Source organism: Zingiber officinale, chromosome 11A, assembly GCF_018446385.1.
Source record: "Zingiber officinale cultivar Zhangliang chromosome 11A, Zo_v1.1, whole genome shotgun sequence".
Lineage (NCBI taxonomy): Eukaryota > Viridiplantae > Streptophyta > Magnoliopsida > Zingiberales > Zingiberaceae > Zingiber > Zingiber officinale.
This window is the reverse complement of record NC_056006.1, coordinates 15,325,657-15,339,470: the sequence shown is the minus strand read 5'-3', so window position 1 is coordinate 15,339,470 and position 13,814 is coordinate 15,325,657.

The following is a 13,814-nucleotide window of genomic DNA, read 5'->3' as shown; positions in this document are numbered from 1 at the left end:
ACCCTAGGTCATAGGGGGTGGTAATCCTAGGTTTTGGAAAGTCTTAGCGGGTCGTGTACTTTGGGCGATATCCTAGAGTTAGGGACTCTAGGTGAAAATCCTGGTGGTTGCGGACCAGGTGAAAGTATGGACGGGTTGTAGAGCGGACGTCCAGCATGAAGACTTGAAGTCTCAGGCGCTGAGCAAAATTCTAGATAGTCTAGAGGACTGGTTTGACAAAAGGTAAACTCTCCTGAGAGGAGTAGGTGAGGACACGTTCCTTGAAGAGGGAACAGTATGCGTCGGTTTGATCTAGGATTTTTGGTGAAATCCGAAAGTTAGAATCGGACAGTTCGATGATTGTCAAAATGGATTTTACTTCACTTGTTATTTACCTATTTTATAATGTCTATTTTGCAGGGAACTAACATTTTATAGGTTGGAGTTTTGGCCTTAATAGGTCGATCGAACTGGGGATCGGTTGACCGAACCTCCAAGCAAGCAGAGTAGATTTCCAAGCCAGCTGATTGGGTTCGACCGAAGGATCGGTCGATCAAACCTGGGATTTAGTCGATCGATCGGTGGATAGGCGTCGATGTGGTCGGGCCGAGTGGATCTAATTAGATAGGCCAACAAGGTCAACGGGATCGGTCGACTCAACGACAAGATCGGTCGACTGAACGATGAGATCGGTCGATCGAATGAAGACTCTTATCCGAGCAGAAGCATGTGGATGAGAAGCTGGGTAGGTTCAGAGGGTTCGGTCGACCGAACACCTAGATTGATCGACCGATTAGCTTCGAGTCAAAGACTGATCCCGAGATCAGTAGATCTGGATCAGGTATGGCTCAACTATAAAAGGAGGGTCGACCATCAACTTCATGAAAACACATTCAGAACGATCAATTGAGAACAATTCGAGCTCTTGCGCGCACTTTGGAAATATCTAAACGCTGCTCCGACGACGACCAAGCCAGGAGATTGCTTTCACCAAGTCGTCGGTAACAAGTTATATTTCAATATTCTTGTACTTCTTCTATGTAAAGAATTTTTGGATCTATAGTGATTGCCCAACATAAGCAATCAACGATCGCGGGCCTTGGAGTAGAAGTCGTCACAGTCTCCAAACCAAGTAAAAGAAACCTTGTTAGCGATTGCTCTGTTTTCTTTCTATCTTCTGCTGTGTTATTCTGTGTTCTCCGAAATGGGTGAAAAAGTCACGAGTGCTATTCACCCTCCTATAGTACGTCATCGATCCTACATGAATTACACTAAATACTAAATAATGTGTGTATTTATGTTAGATTATGACGACTAAAAATGTTATAGCTGAACTCAATAAGGGTTAAAAACTTAATGGGGATAACTATAAGATATGACACCTCAGGATACAGTATGTACTTGAGGAATAAGAAGTTCTAGAGGCTATAAATTAGGTTTTGGTAGAACTTGTAGATGGTCCCATTGCACAACACAAATGAGATATTGATGCCTATAAGGCATGGAAGAAAACAGACTCCACTACAAAGGACATATTAATTAGTTCAACGATAGATGACTTAGCTTTTGAGTATGAGTCATATCTTTCGGCTCATGTAGTCTGGGTAGCCCTTAAAGAGAATACAGTAGAGTAAGTCTAAGCAAGCTTTGACTGTTGATGATCAAGTTTGACAGCTATAAGAAGCATTCGAATGTTTAATGGTTCAACACCTCAGGGAGATGTCGAACATGATTCAAGAGCTTAAAACTACTGGTCATGAGTTGACCGATGACAGAAGGTTCAAGCAGTTATTTGTTCCCTTCTAGATTCTTGGGAGACCATGAAGTAGACCCTAACTCACAGTGAGAGTATCAACAGTTTTACTAACATCTCACACCATGTAGAATTGGAGGTAGAGAGAGTTGAATCCGTAAGGATTTCTGGACTAGCCTATGTGATTGTAGGTTCTATTGGATTATCTGGATCTATGAAAAAAATGGTTCAAGAAAGGAAAGGAAAGAAGAAAGAAGATTCTGTTATGGGATAGTGCCCAATCAAGAATATAGGAAAGAAGACTAGAAAGAAACCTAAAAACAAGTTGACTAGGTTTAACTATGGCAAGAAGGGTCACTTAGCTTGGGAGTGCACTAAGACGAAAAAGATAAATCCAAATGTGTCTTCTTTTCTTGAGTATTTTGTTGCTAGTTCAGTGTTGTTAACTGATTCCTATCCTTTGTGGATTATAGATTTGAGAGTAACCAACCATGTAGCTTGGGAACGAGTAACATTTGTAGAGTACCATTGGGTACCAGTTGGCAACGAGCGAATCTATGTGGGAAACAATGCAAGAGTTGAAGTCAAAGAAATTAGTACCTGCAAACTAAACCTCCATAGTGGTAGTGTTTTATTTCTACATGATGTCCTGCATACTCCTGAAATTCAACGGAATCTTTTTTTTCATTACATGTCTTCTTGATTTAGGGTATTGTATTAATTTTTACAGTTGATGTGTTTAACTTAAGATTTACTTAGTGTCAATTGGATATGATTTTTTAACAAATAATTTTATGGTTATTGATGTAGAACCAAATGTCAATTCTACTATTGAAAGTTGTTTTTCAAACATTGCTCTAACTAGTGATGCAGATATAACTGATGAGGTTTGGCATGCTATATTAGGACACATAGGACAATAATGTATGAATCGGTTGGCTAGAGAGGGTCAATTAGGTACTCGAGCTAAGATTCATTTGTCAATATGTGAGCATTGTCTTGCTAAAAAAGCAACTAGAAAAATATTTGGTAAGACTATAAGAGTTGAATTACCATTGTAGTTAATTTATTTGGATATTTATGGTCCAATGAATGTGAAGGCTAAACATGGAATTTCCTATTTCATTACATTTATTGACAATTTCTCTCGTTTTGGTCATGTGTATTTGATTTCTCATAAATCTGAAGCATTGGATTGCTTCATTTGTTATATGAATGAAGTTGAGAATCAAACAGAACATAAAGTTAAGACTTTACACACTAACCATGAAAGAGAATATTTGTCTGATATGTTCAAGAAAATATATAATGATAGAGGGATTATTAGATAGCTAACAATCCCTAGAACTCCACTGTAAAATGGGATAGCTGAAAGAAAAAATATGACTCTTCTTGAAATGATTAGGTCTATTATGGCACAGACCAATTTGCATCTCCTATTGGGGAGATGCATTATTAACTGCATTCTATATACTTAACAAAGTTCCTTCAAAGTTAGTTCTATCTACCCCATATGAACGTTGGATAGGCAGAAAACTGAATTTGAGTAATCTTGAGACCCTTGGGGGTCACCTGCTTATGTTCATGATAATTGTCACAAGTATAGAAAATTGGGACCTAGGGGTAAGAAATGTATCTTTATTAGAAATCATGAGACCTCTAAAGGTTATGTTTTCATAGGTGAGCAACTTGATGGAACCATCTTCGAAATATATTTGAGAGATGCGACTTTTCTTGAAACAGAGTTCCCAACCAGAGGTGATGTTAATAAAAGAGTTCCTCTATTTGAGGAGGATGAGATAGTATCAACAAGAGAGGTGTCAAAAGGGATGTCTGAGTCTAGTCAACCAAGTGAGAGTGATATGCCAAGTCATGAGTTGACTTCTCAACAACCCAACTTACGAAGAAGTGTTAATAAAATCAAACCTAAGAAGAGGTTTGATATTAAGAATGAGGTATTGATAACACTTCTAGTTGATGATGACTAAGCTCAATCCATTGAGGAAGCATTGGGATGTAGAGTTAGAGAAAAATGGAAAGCTGCAATGGTTGAAGAGATGGAGTCTATGAATCAGAATCATGTTTGAGACTTAGTTGATCTTCATCTGAGCCGAAAGGCTATTGGGAATAAGTGAATTCTCAAAATAAAGAGGAAAGCTGATGGATCGATTAACAGATAAAAAACTCGTTTAGTTGTATAAAGATATACCTAAATGGAGAGTATTGACTTTGAAGAGACATTTTCTCCTTATTGAAATTTATATAAATACGAGTTATTTTGGCCTTTGTCACACATTATGACTTGGAATTACATCAAATGGATATAAAAATCACTTTTCTTAATGGTGAGCTTGACAAGGAAATCTATATGGCTTAGCTAGAAGGTTTCTTTGCTGAAGGCCAAGAGGATGAAGTATGTAGACTTAGAAAGTCTATATATGGGTTGAAGCAAACGTCAAGACAATGGACATAAGATTAAATGAAGTCATTTTATCTTATGGTTTCAAAATGATCAATGAGGATCATTGCATTTTCTTGAAAAGAGAAAATGAAAAGTGTGTCATTTTATCATTATATGTTAATGATATGCGGATAGGTGGAAATAACATAGGGTATATGAATGAAGTTAAGAAGTGGCTATCATTGCAATTTGATACAATGGATATGAGAGAAGTTGAGTACATCTTAGGTATGAAGATCATTAGAGCTTGTTCTTAAAGAGTTGTTTTAAAAGACTTTTGGGTTTGTCACAAGATAGTTTGAATGTATGTTCTATTAGACTTTTGGAGTTTGAATGTAAGAGTCAGTGTTATTGGTAGTTTGATATATACTATGTTGTGTACACGTCTCGATATCAGCTATGTTATTGGCTTAGTCAGTCGCTTACAGTCAAACCCAGGATCGAGACACTGGAAGGCAGTAAAAAGGATATTCAGATATCTGAAGACGATAATAGATTATTGTTTCTATTTATAAGGATAAGATATGAGTCTGAAAGGTTATTCATATGCAGATTGACTGGAGACCTGGTTGATAGAAAATCCACATCAGACTATGCATTCTTGCTAAATGGTGGCGCTATCTCATGAAACAGTAAGAAACAAACTTGTGTAACTTTGTCAACTATGGAAGCTGAATATGTGGCATATTCAGTGGCTATGCAAGAAGCAGTCTGATTGAGAAGGTTCCTGAAGCATTTGAAGATTGCTGAAGACAGTGGGAGTCCAGTAACTATCTACTATGACAGTCAAGCTATAATAACTTTTTCCAAGGATTCCAAATATCACAGCAAAGATAAGCATATAGTTGTAAAATATAACTTTGTGAGGGATATTGTGGCTAAAAGAAAGGTAATTCTTGAGTATGTTCCTACACATATTATTCTTACAAATCCTTTTACTAAGCCAAAGCCAATGACTAGAAAGTCATTTAAAAAACATGTAAAGTCTTTAGGATTTTGTAGAATGTAACAATATTGTAATACAATCAATTAGTGTGATTTGATTGTGTAATTTACCATAATTTATTCAGTGTATATGATTTTGTTACATTCATATAAGATCTCAGTGAGCATGTCGCTGGTGGAGATTGGTCCATTCACATAAACTATCATCTATGTTTGTTAAGTTTAAATAGAGGTAAGATCGTTACTTATGTGACAGCTTACGTAGCTGTGAACAGAGACAAATCTATAAGTTAAGGTCACCTTGATACTTATGTCAAGATGAGATCATTTATATTGAATAATGATTGAAGTAAATGAACCCACCATTTACTGAACCTGTTGAAAACCAGATTAGAATTCATATGTTGAATTCAGGATTAGACATTAAATATGTCTAGATCAAAATCTGTACGATATTAAATTTGAGGAAAACATGTGCTCTTTTTAATAAAGAGAATAATATCGTAGCATGTGATTCATAATACCATATGTGCTATTGCGACAATAAAAGTAAGTAGGAGAATGGATCCCTGTTTCTCTACTATGTAAGACCTTTGAGATTATAAGTTAATCTCAATTTTACCTTAGTGACTATTTAGCTATTTATTTGAAGTTTTAATCAGTGTCTGCTACTTTAACATATATTATATGACTATGGATGATTCGGTCTATGGAGCATAACTAGGAAAGCGACTGATTAGAATGAATACATTCTAGCTAAAAATGAAGATTAAATAAATTTACATCTTTTGAAGTTATTCACTAACCAACCCATTTCTGTTATGTATAAAAATGATTATGAATATTGAATATGAAACATGCTCTTGACATAATAATCATTATAACATATTAGAGATGTTCATATTGATGTAAATGAAGATTATTTAATCTGTGTAAATAGTAAGGCATGGATATCTCCAAGATAATGACTGTATGCCACTAAGAGATTGAATGTTTCCTAGATAAAGGCTATGTGCCACCAGAACAGAGAGGTTATGTGCTATTATGAGAAAGTCTCTGATTCATTTGGAAGAGCGGCAACATAAAGTGTAAGAACTTTGTTAGCATTGATTACTCAAAGAGCGGCTATGTAAGGTGTAACAATCTTCTTAGCATCTATCACTCAATGTGTTTGTTGTCGCACGAATCATTTTCTCTATGTATGGATTAGATGTTTTGATATAGTCTTTGTGACTAAACTCTTATATAGTCTATGCCACTTATTTAGTCTTTGTGACTAACTGGTCTTAGTGACTTACCTGGATGAACTAATCTTAGTGACTTATCTTGGACGAGTGGGAGATATAGGAAATAGCTAGGAACGTGGTATGCCCACGTTGCCCACTTTCTTTTAGGAAAAAGTCCCTTTTACCCCTGGGATAATTCCTATTATAAAGGGTGCGTCCAAGGGTGGTTCACAGGGTGTGGAAGAACGAGAGGAAGAAGAACATCAGAGGCTATGGGATTTGGTTTGTGAAATTATGGAGAGCTTTTCAATTTTCTAATTTCTCTTATGACAACAAGTCCGAAGATCACATTCTACCGTCGTTGATTGTAGATTTATGGGAGATCACTGTAAGTGTTTACAGTTTACGTTTTAATTTTATGCATTTAGAGTACAACAGGTTCTTCTTCATCAAAGGTAATGGAACATTAGCAAATTAACAAAGTGAAAGAGATATGGTTCTGCAAAAGTAATCAAATCCAAGTTGGACCTTCCATGCAGCCATTGGCGATGGACACGATATCGCCTCTTGCTTTGAAGCAAAGCTACCCCTATGTGTCATTGCTACAACAGTTCTACAACGGTGGATCTTTTGTTGTGTCCTTCGACGGTTGCTTCCTTGTTTGCTCCTATGGTGATGATGTAAAACTCATGAGCTCGTCTGATTCCTCCACCTTAAGGAGTCTTGGTGGGTTTTCAGAGTCTAGTACTTCCTTCACCTTGAGCCTTGATGATAGGTTCCTTTTCACTACTACCGACAACCGTCAAATTCGAGTTTGGGAGCTCTCCTCCCACAAGTGCATTCATTCGTGGAAGGGATATGGTTCAGTAAAGAGCATGGCATGCCATTCTTCTAGTGGATTTCCAGGTGAAGCAAACAGAATGGATTGTGTTTGGGACATAGACGGTGGATTTTGTTGGGGCAATTTCCCTTGGTCAAGTTTGACCAGTTTGACTAAGCTTGAGTTGAGTCAAACTTGAGCCAGGATTTGAGTTTTGATTTTTGAATATATATGGAGATTGCTAGGGTAATCGTCTGATTGTGGAGATGGTCAAAGGGTTGGCCAGGTTGATAAGAAGACAAGCCAAGTAGGTCAGGGTGACAGGAGACTTGACTGGGTAAGTCCTAACTAGAGGTTAGGCGTCTGGAAGTCCTAACTGGAGTTTAGACAGTGGTGAAGTCCTAACTGGAGTTTGGGCAGTGGTGTAAGTCCTAACTGGAGGTTAGGCGTCTGGAAGTCCTAACTGGAGGTTAGGCAGTGGTGAAGTCCTAACTGGAGTTTAGGCAGTGGTGGAAGTCCTAACTGGAGGTTAGGCAAAGGAGAAAGTTCCGGTGAGGATCCAGGCAATTGGAAAGTTCAAGTGTGAATTTAGCAAAGGAGAAAGTCCTGGTGAGGAACCAGACAACGGGAAAGTCCAAGTGTGATCTTGGCAAAGGAAAAAGTCTTGGTGAGGAGCCAGGCAAGTGGAAAGTCCAAGTGTGATCTTGGCAAAGGTTGTAAGTCCAAGTGTGATCTTGGCAAAGGTTGTAAGTCCAAGTGTGATCTTGGCAAGGTAAGTCCTAGTGTGACTTGGCAAGGAGAACTCGATAACTAGGATGAGGTCGAAGGAAGCTCTTGAAGGCAAGGTATGAAGGATAGGGAGATATCTGAAGGGCACAAGGCTGATGGAGGAGGCTAGAAGGCTAGTTCGAGGTTGATCGAGTGTGATGGTTTAACCCGACAACTAGGACGAGGCCGAAGGAAGCTCCTGAAGGCAAGGCGTGAAGGATGGGAGATATCTGAGGGGCGCAAGACTGATGGAGGAGGCTAGAAGGCTAGTTCGAGGTTGGTTGGGCGTGGTCAAATGCTAGGCATGAAGACCCAATAGGTCACGGTTGATCGGGAGTTGGGTTTGGGAGTTTGGACTTGAGTTTGAGTCAAGTCCAGGCTGGTCAATCGATCGGGCGATTGATTGAACCAGGGTCCAATCGATCAGTCGATCGATTGGAGTATGCTGCAATAGTGGGAAGACCCAATCGATCGGTTGATCAATTGGGATGTGAAATCACGAGCACAGAGGCTTTCCCAATCGATCGGTTGATCGATTGGGAGCTGCTAATCGATCGGTCGATCGATTGGGCAACAGAAGCTCTCGCGCGGACGCGAAAGCACAGAAAGACTCTGATTCGATTGGGCAATCGATTCAGGCAGTCCCAATCGATCGGTTGATCGATTGGGATTTGACCGTTGGGCAGGAAATGAGCGATGGATGGCTGGGATCGAGCGGTGCTGATGTGGCAATCGATTGGGGATGGATTGGATCGATTGGGAGCACTGTTTAAAGCCTTGGTGGAGCATTTTCTCCGCAGAACTTTACGTTCTTCTCCTGCGAGCTTACAGCGATTCTCATGGCGATTTCTCCAGCACTCATGCCAGTTCTTGAAGGCACTTGAGGAGCATCCTCAAGGTTCAAGAGGCCACAACAAGTAGCAAGAAGAAAGGGTATTCACTTGTATTCTTAGGGTTTCTTCTTGTATTTGTGTTTGTGTTGTGTGTGAGTTTGTATGAGGCTTCTCTGCCTCTGGTTATGACCGAGAAGGAGTGTTTTCATAGTGGAGATAGTGTGTCGTGTGTGGATCCTTGGTTTAGTCACCTCTTCTTGAGGTGGATACCAAGTAAATCTACTTGTTAGCATTGTGTGAGTCTTGTATTTTATTTCCACTGCATATCATCATCAAGACGAAGCAAACCGACGCAAGCGCGACGAACCGCTATTCACCCCCCTCTAGCGGGCACAAAGGTCCTAACAATTGATATCATAGTGAGGTCTCTCTTCTACGGACTAACCGCCAAGAGAGCAAGAAGCTAGAGGAAGAAGAGGATGGAGCTTGAAGGACCACTCGGATGGGATATCCAGATTCCACCTCTATACGACAAAGAAGACTTCAATTTTTGGAGGAATCGATTGGAGATTTGGTTCCAAATGGATTGGAACCAATGGATGGTCTTGGAGGACCCATTTGAAGCTCCAACGAATAAGGAGGGTAAACGCCTCCGACCTCGACATTGGATCGAGGAACAAAAGGAACAAGCGGAGGCCGATAAGGAGGTAACAAAAATTTTATTAAATTTATTACCTTCTAATATCCTTTTGAGTGTAGGTGAATACACAAGTGCATGTGATCTTTGGAAAAAGATCATTGCCCATCATGAGAACCTTACACAACTCCAAGGAGTGGAGGAGCCCAAGGAGAAGGGCTCATTGGTCCAAGAAGAGAAGGACCAATCCAATGTTGACACAAGGTCAACATTCGAGGAGAAGAAAGAAGAGGAGGAGAAGGAAGAAGATGAGAGATCCTATACATCTTCAAGAGAGGAAGAGGTGGAAGCATCCACATCCTCAAGAGTTGAAAAAGTGGAAGCACCCACACTCTCAAGAGGAGAAGAAGAAGAAGATGATGCAACCTCTACAATGCAAGCTACACCAAATGGAGGATTGAGTGCTATCCCTACAAGCAAAGGTATAAAAATTTACATTGTAAATAATAAAAATCATATCATTTGTTTTGATTGTAGGGAGCATGGGCACTACAAGAGTAAGTGTCCCAAATTGGCCAAGAATAAGGGCCAAGTAGCACCCAAGGACAAGGAGAAATTCAAGGAGACTGTTCCCACAACAAAGAAGAGCAAGGAGCACATTGTGTGTTTCTTGTGTAATTAAAATGGACATTATCGAAGTCAATGTCCAAAGGGGAAGAAGTCAGTCAAGGTCAAAGGAGGAAGTACAAGTCTAGGGGGAGCTTCTAAGGTAAAAACTAAGGTATCATTTAATGAACCTATTCCTTTGACACATGATACGAAGCATACTAGAAATAATTCTTATCATTTTAATGTTAATTATCATGAAAGTAGGAAGCATGATGACACTAAGGGTAAATATATTCCTCCTCATGCTAGATTTGTCACACCAAAGGCTAGGAAGCTAGATAATTACTTAGGCAATAACTCTAAGGATTATAGATATATGCCTAAAAATAGAAATGCTCAAGGACTCAATGAAAAACCAAAATCTAGGGATTTATAGAGTGAAAATCAAGTCTTGAGGACAATACTTGATAATTTAGAAAAGACCCTAGCAAAAATGGAAAATATGCTTAGGGGTCAAAATGAGCACAACCTAGGAAAAGCTAGACAAGAGCCATCCAATGGCTATAGAGGTTTGGGATACAAACCTAAAGCCAAGAAGGATGTGACTTCCTTTCATAGAGTTCCATATAGCTATGGGACCAACCCTAGGTTTAGAGATCAAGTCAAAGATACTAGGGAAGGAATCCCTAAAAGTACTTTTGGCAAGATCAATATGACTAAGACTTCAAAAAAGTCTAACAAAGTCACAAAGAAGGTTACAAGGGAAGTTAGCCCTAGAGTTGACCTTGTAGAAGTGGTCAAGGCTTCTAAGAAGCCTAGAAAGGTTCTTAGGAAGGTATCTAGAGAAGTTATCCCTAGTGAGTACCTAGAGCATCCAAGGAGCACCAATAGGTATTGGGTTCCTAGGAATATATTCTCTACACCCTAGATGGGTTTAGAGAGTGTCAACTCCAATTGGAAGGGTAGTTAACCCAACCTTATTAAAGTTGACACTTGAAAGCATTTTCAAGGTTTCACTAACCTTTGAAAATGAAAAGGATTATTAGTTTTACTCTTCGAAATAGTAGAATGTGTCAAAATTTAAGGAGTTAAATCTAATTTAAATTGACACACTTGAGAGAAGCAAAAGAAATGCTAAATTGGGAATTTGACATTTTCTTATGGAGTTAAGGGAAATGTAAACCTTAACCCAAATTGTCACTCTTGAAAAGAGTAACATGTGCCAAATCTTAAAGAATTATGTGCGAATTAAATTGACACAATTTGGAGAATGACATGAACTACCAAGTTGGGATTTTGGTATGCTCTTAGGGAGTCAAGGGAAAATCCGGGCTTAAAATATAAGGGTTGCTCTTTGAAAGAGTAATATATGTGACAAAATTTGAGGAATTGAAATTAATCTAAAATTGGTACACGTAAGGAAACTATAAGAAATACCAAGTTGGGATTTTGGTATCTTCTTAGTGATTTAAGGGAAATCTAAGTGTTAATCTAAATTAATTACTCTTTGGAAGAGTAAGTTGTGCCAAACCTTGAGGAATCACATCAAAGGTAAGTTGGCACACTTGGAGAACGGATAAGAAATGTATAATTGAGATATTAGTATGTTCTTAAGGGATTAAGAGCAAAATTAAGTCTCAATCTAAATGTTTGATCCTTAAAGAGAGTAATATGTGCCAAACAAATATTTGAGGATTGAATTCTTAATTTTAATTGGCACAAATATAAAAGGGGTAAAAGAAATACCAAGTTGGGTTTTTGGCATTTCTTTAAGAAATAGGCAATCTAGGATTAAATTTTAAGACTTAGTTAAGGATTAAGGATACTTAGGTAGATTATCTAGGTAGATTTTATTTATGCTAAAATACCATGATTGGTTGTCTATCATATGTCATGATATCATGTGTTGCATTCATTTTTATTATGAAAAACATAAAAATATCATGACAATACATACATCATGTAGTAATAACATGTTTTTCTTTTGAAAATTACTTATTTTGATGTATGTCATTAATCATGTATTATGTCAATTTCCTTGTAATTAAGGATAAAAGACATATATTATAAATGGTAAATATCCCAACAAGTGGGATTATACCAAGTGACATCCTAGGTGGATGATCATAAATTTCATATTGCCTAAATAGATATGCATGATCCCTTAGTTTAGGGAAAAATCAAATATACATCTCACAAGAACTATAAGGTGACTTGAATATATTTTAATACACTTTAGATACAAGTGAAATGTTAGGATGGTGAACAAAACTCAAGATGTTGATTTAGTGCATCTTGTTGAGTTTTAGGTTCATCACAGCATATAGTCATGTGATTTTCAATCATTGGGAAAGCTAATGTACAAGTCATGTACATTGAGCCCAAAGAACATAGTTGGATATTGGTCTTGAAAATGATTTTAAAATGTTTTTTGAAAACCTTGGTGAAGACTATCTTTTGATAGTAATCATCATTGAAAAGTTAAACACAAACTAGGAGAAAACATTGATGTTTTCAAAGGTTTTCAAAGTTGTGTCAATCTTTGAAAATAGGAAGTATTTCATAGAAAATTATTTTTTCTTGATAAAGTATATCCTAAATAATGACTACATGAGTTTTCATGATTTTTAGATTTTTGTATAATTTTTGGAGAGTTTCTGAATTTCGCTGAAATTGGATTTCAGAGAAATCAGAAACCCAATCGATCAGCCGATCGATTGGATTAGGTTCAATCGATCAGCCGATCGATTGGGAAGCCAATTCCCATGAACAGAAGGGTAGTGAATCGATCAGCCGATCAATTGACCCAGGATGGATCGATCAGTCGATCGATTCAGAGGGAATTTCTACGAGTAGTAGCTTGCGGAATCGATCAATGGATCGATTGAAGTAATTTCAATCGATTGAGTCCCAACTTCAATCGATTGGGAAGTCTGATTTTGGCTGAAAAAGCTTGATTTCAGCACTTCAAGTCACTTCGAGCCCCGTTAACCACTCCAAACCCCTTTGGAATACATTTGTATACATTTAAGGGGAGTTTTCATGATGAAAACAAGTATGGATTGGTTAAGACAAACCAAAGTGAAGTTTAGGATAAGGTTTAGTTTTAATTCTGAATTGTGGAACCTTAAAACTTCAAGTTTTGGTTTTCAAGGGTCATTAACCATTCCTAACCCTTTGGAATATATTTATATATATACTTAGGGGGAGTTTTCATGATGAAAACAAGTATGATTTGGTTAATGTCGACTTAGGTGAAGTTTAGGTTGAGGTTTAGTTTCATTATCGAATTTTGAACCTTAAAACTTCGAGTTGTGGTTTTCCTAATTATTTAGAAACCCCAAGTCATTGTTGGTTCAATGATAGAAGTTTGACCATGTTTTTAGGGGGAGTTACTTTTTGAAAACATAAAAATCTTTTCAAAGACCTTAGAAGAGGGTTAAACCTTCGTGATGAATTAATACTCAGGGTCGAGTATTGGGGAGCAATGGAAGATTGGTTGTCTTCATTGCTAGGATGATAAATGCTCTCGGATGAGCATTGTGGAATAAATTACTGCTCAAGGGGAGCATTGGGTTAATGAAGGGGATCAGACCCTCATTGGTAAAGTGAAAAATGCTCTTGGATGAGCATTGAGAAGAAGATTACTGCTCAAGGGGGAGCATTAAATACAATGAATGGGAGTTTCCTTGGGAAGTTGATGCATGCTCTAGGATGAGCATTGTGAAGTGAAGTAGAGCTCAAGGGGGAGCTTTGGCGGCGATGAAGACTATGAGATCTTCA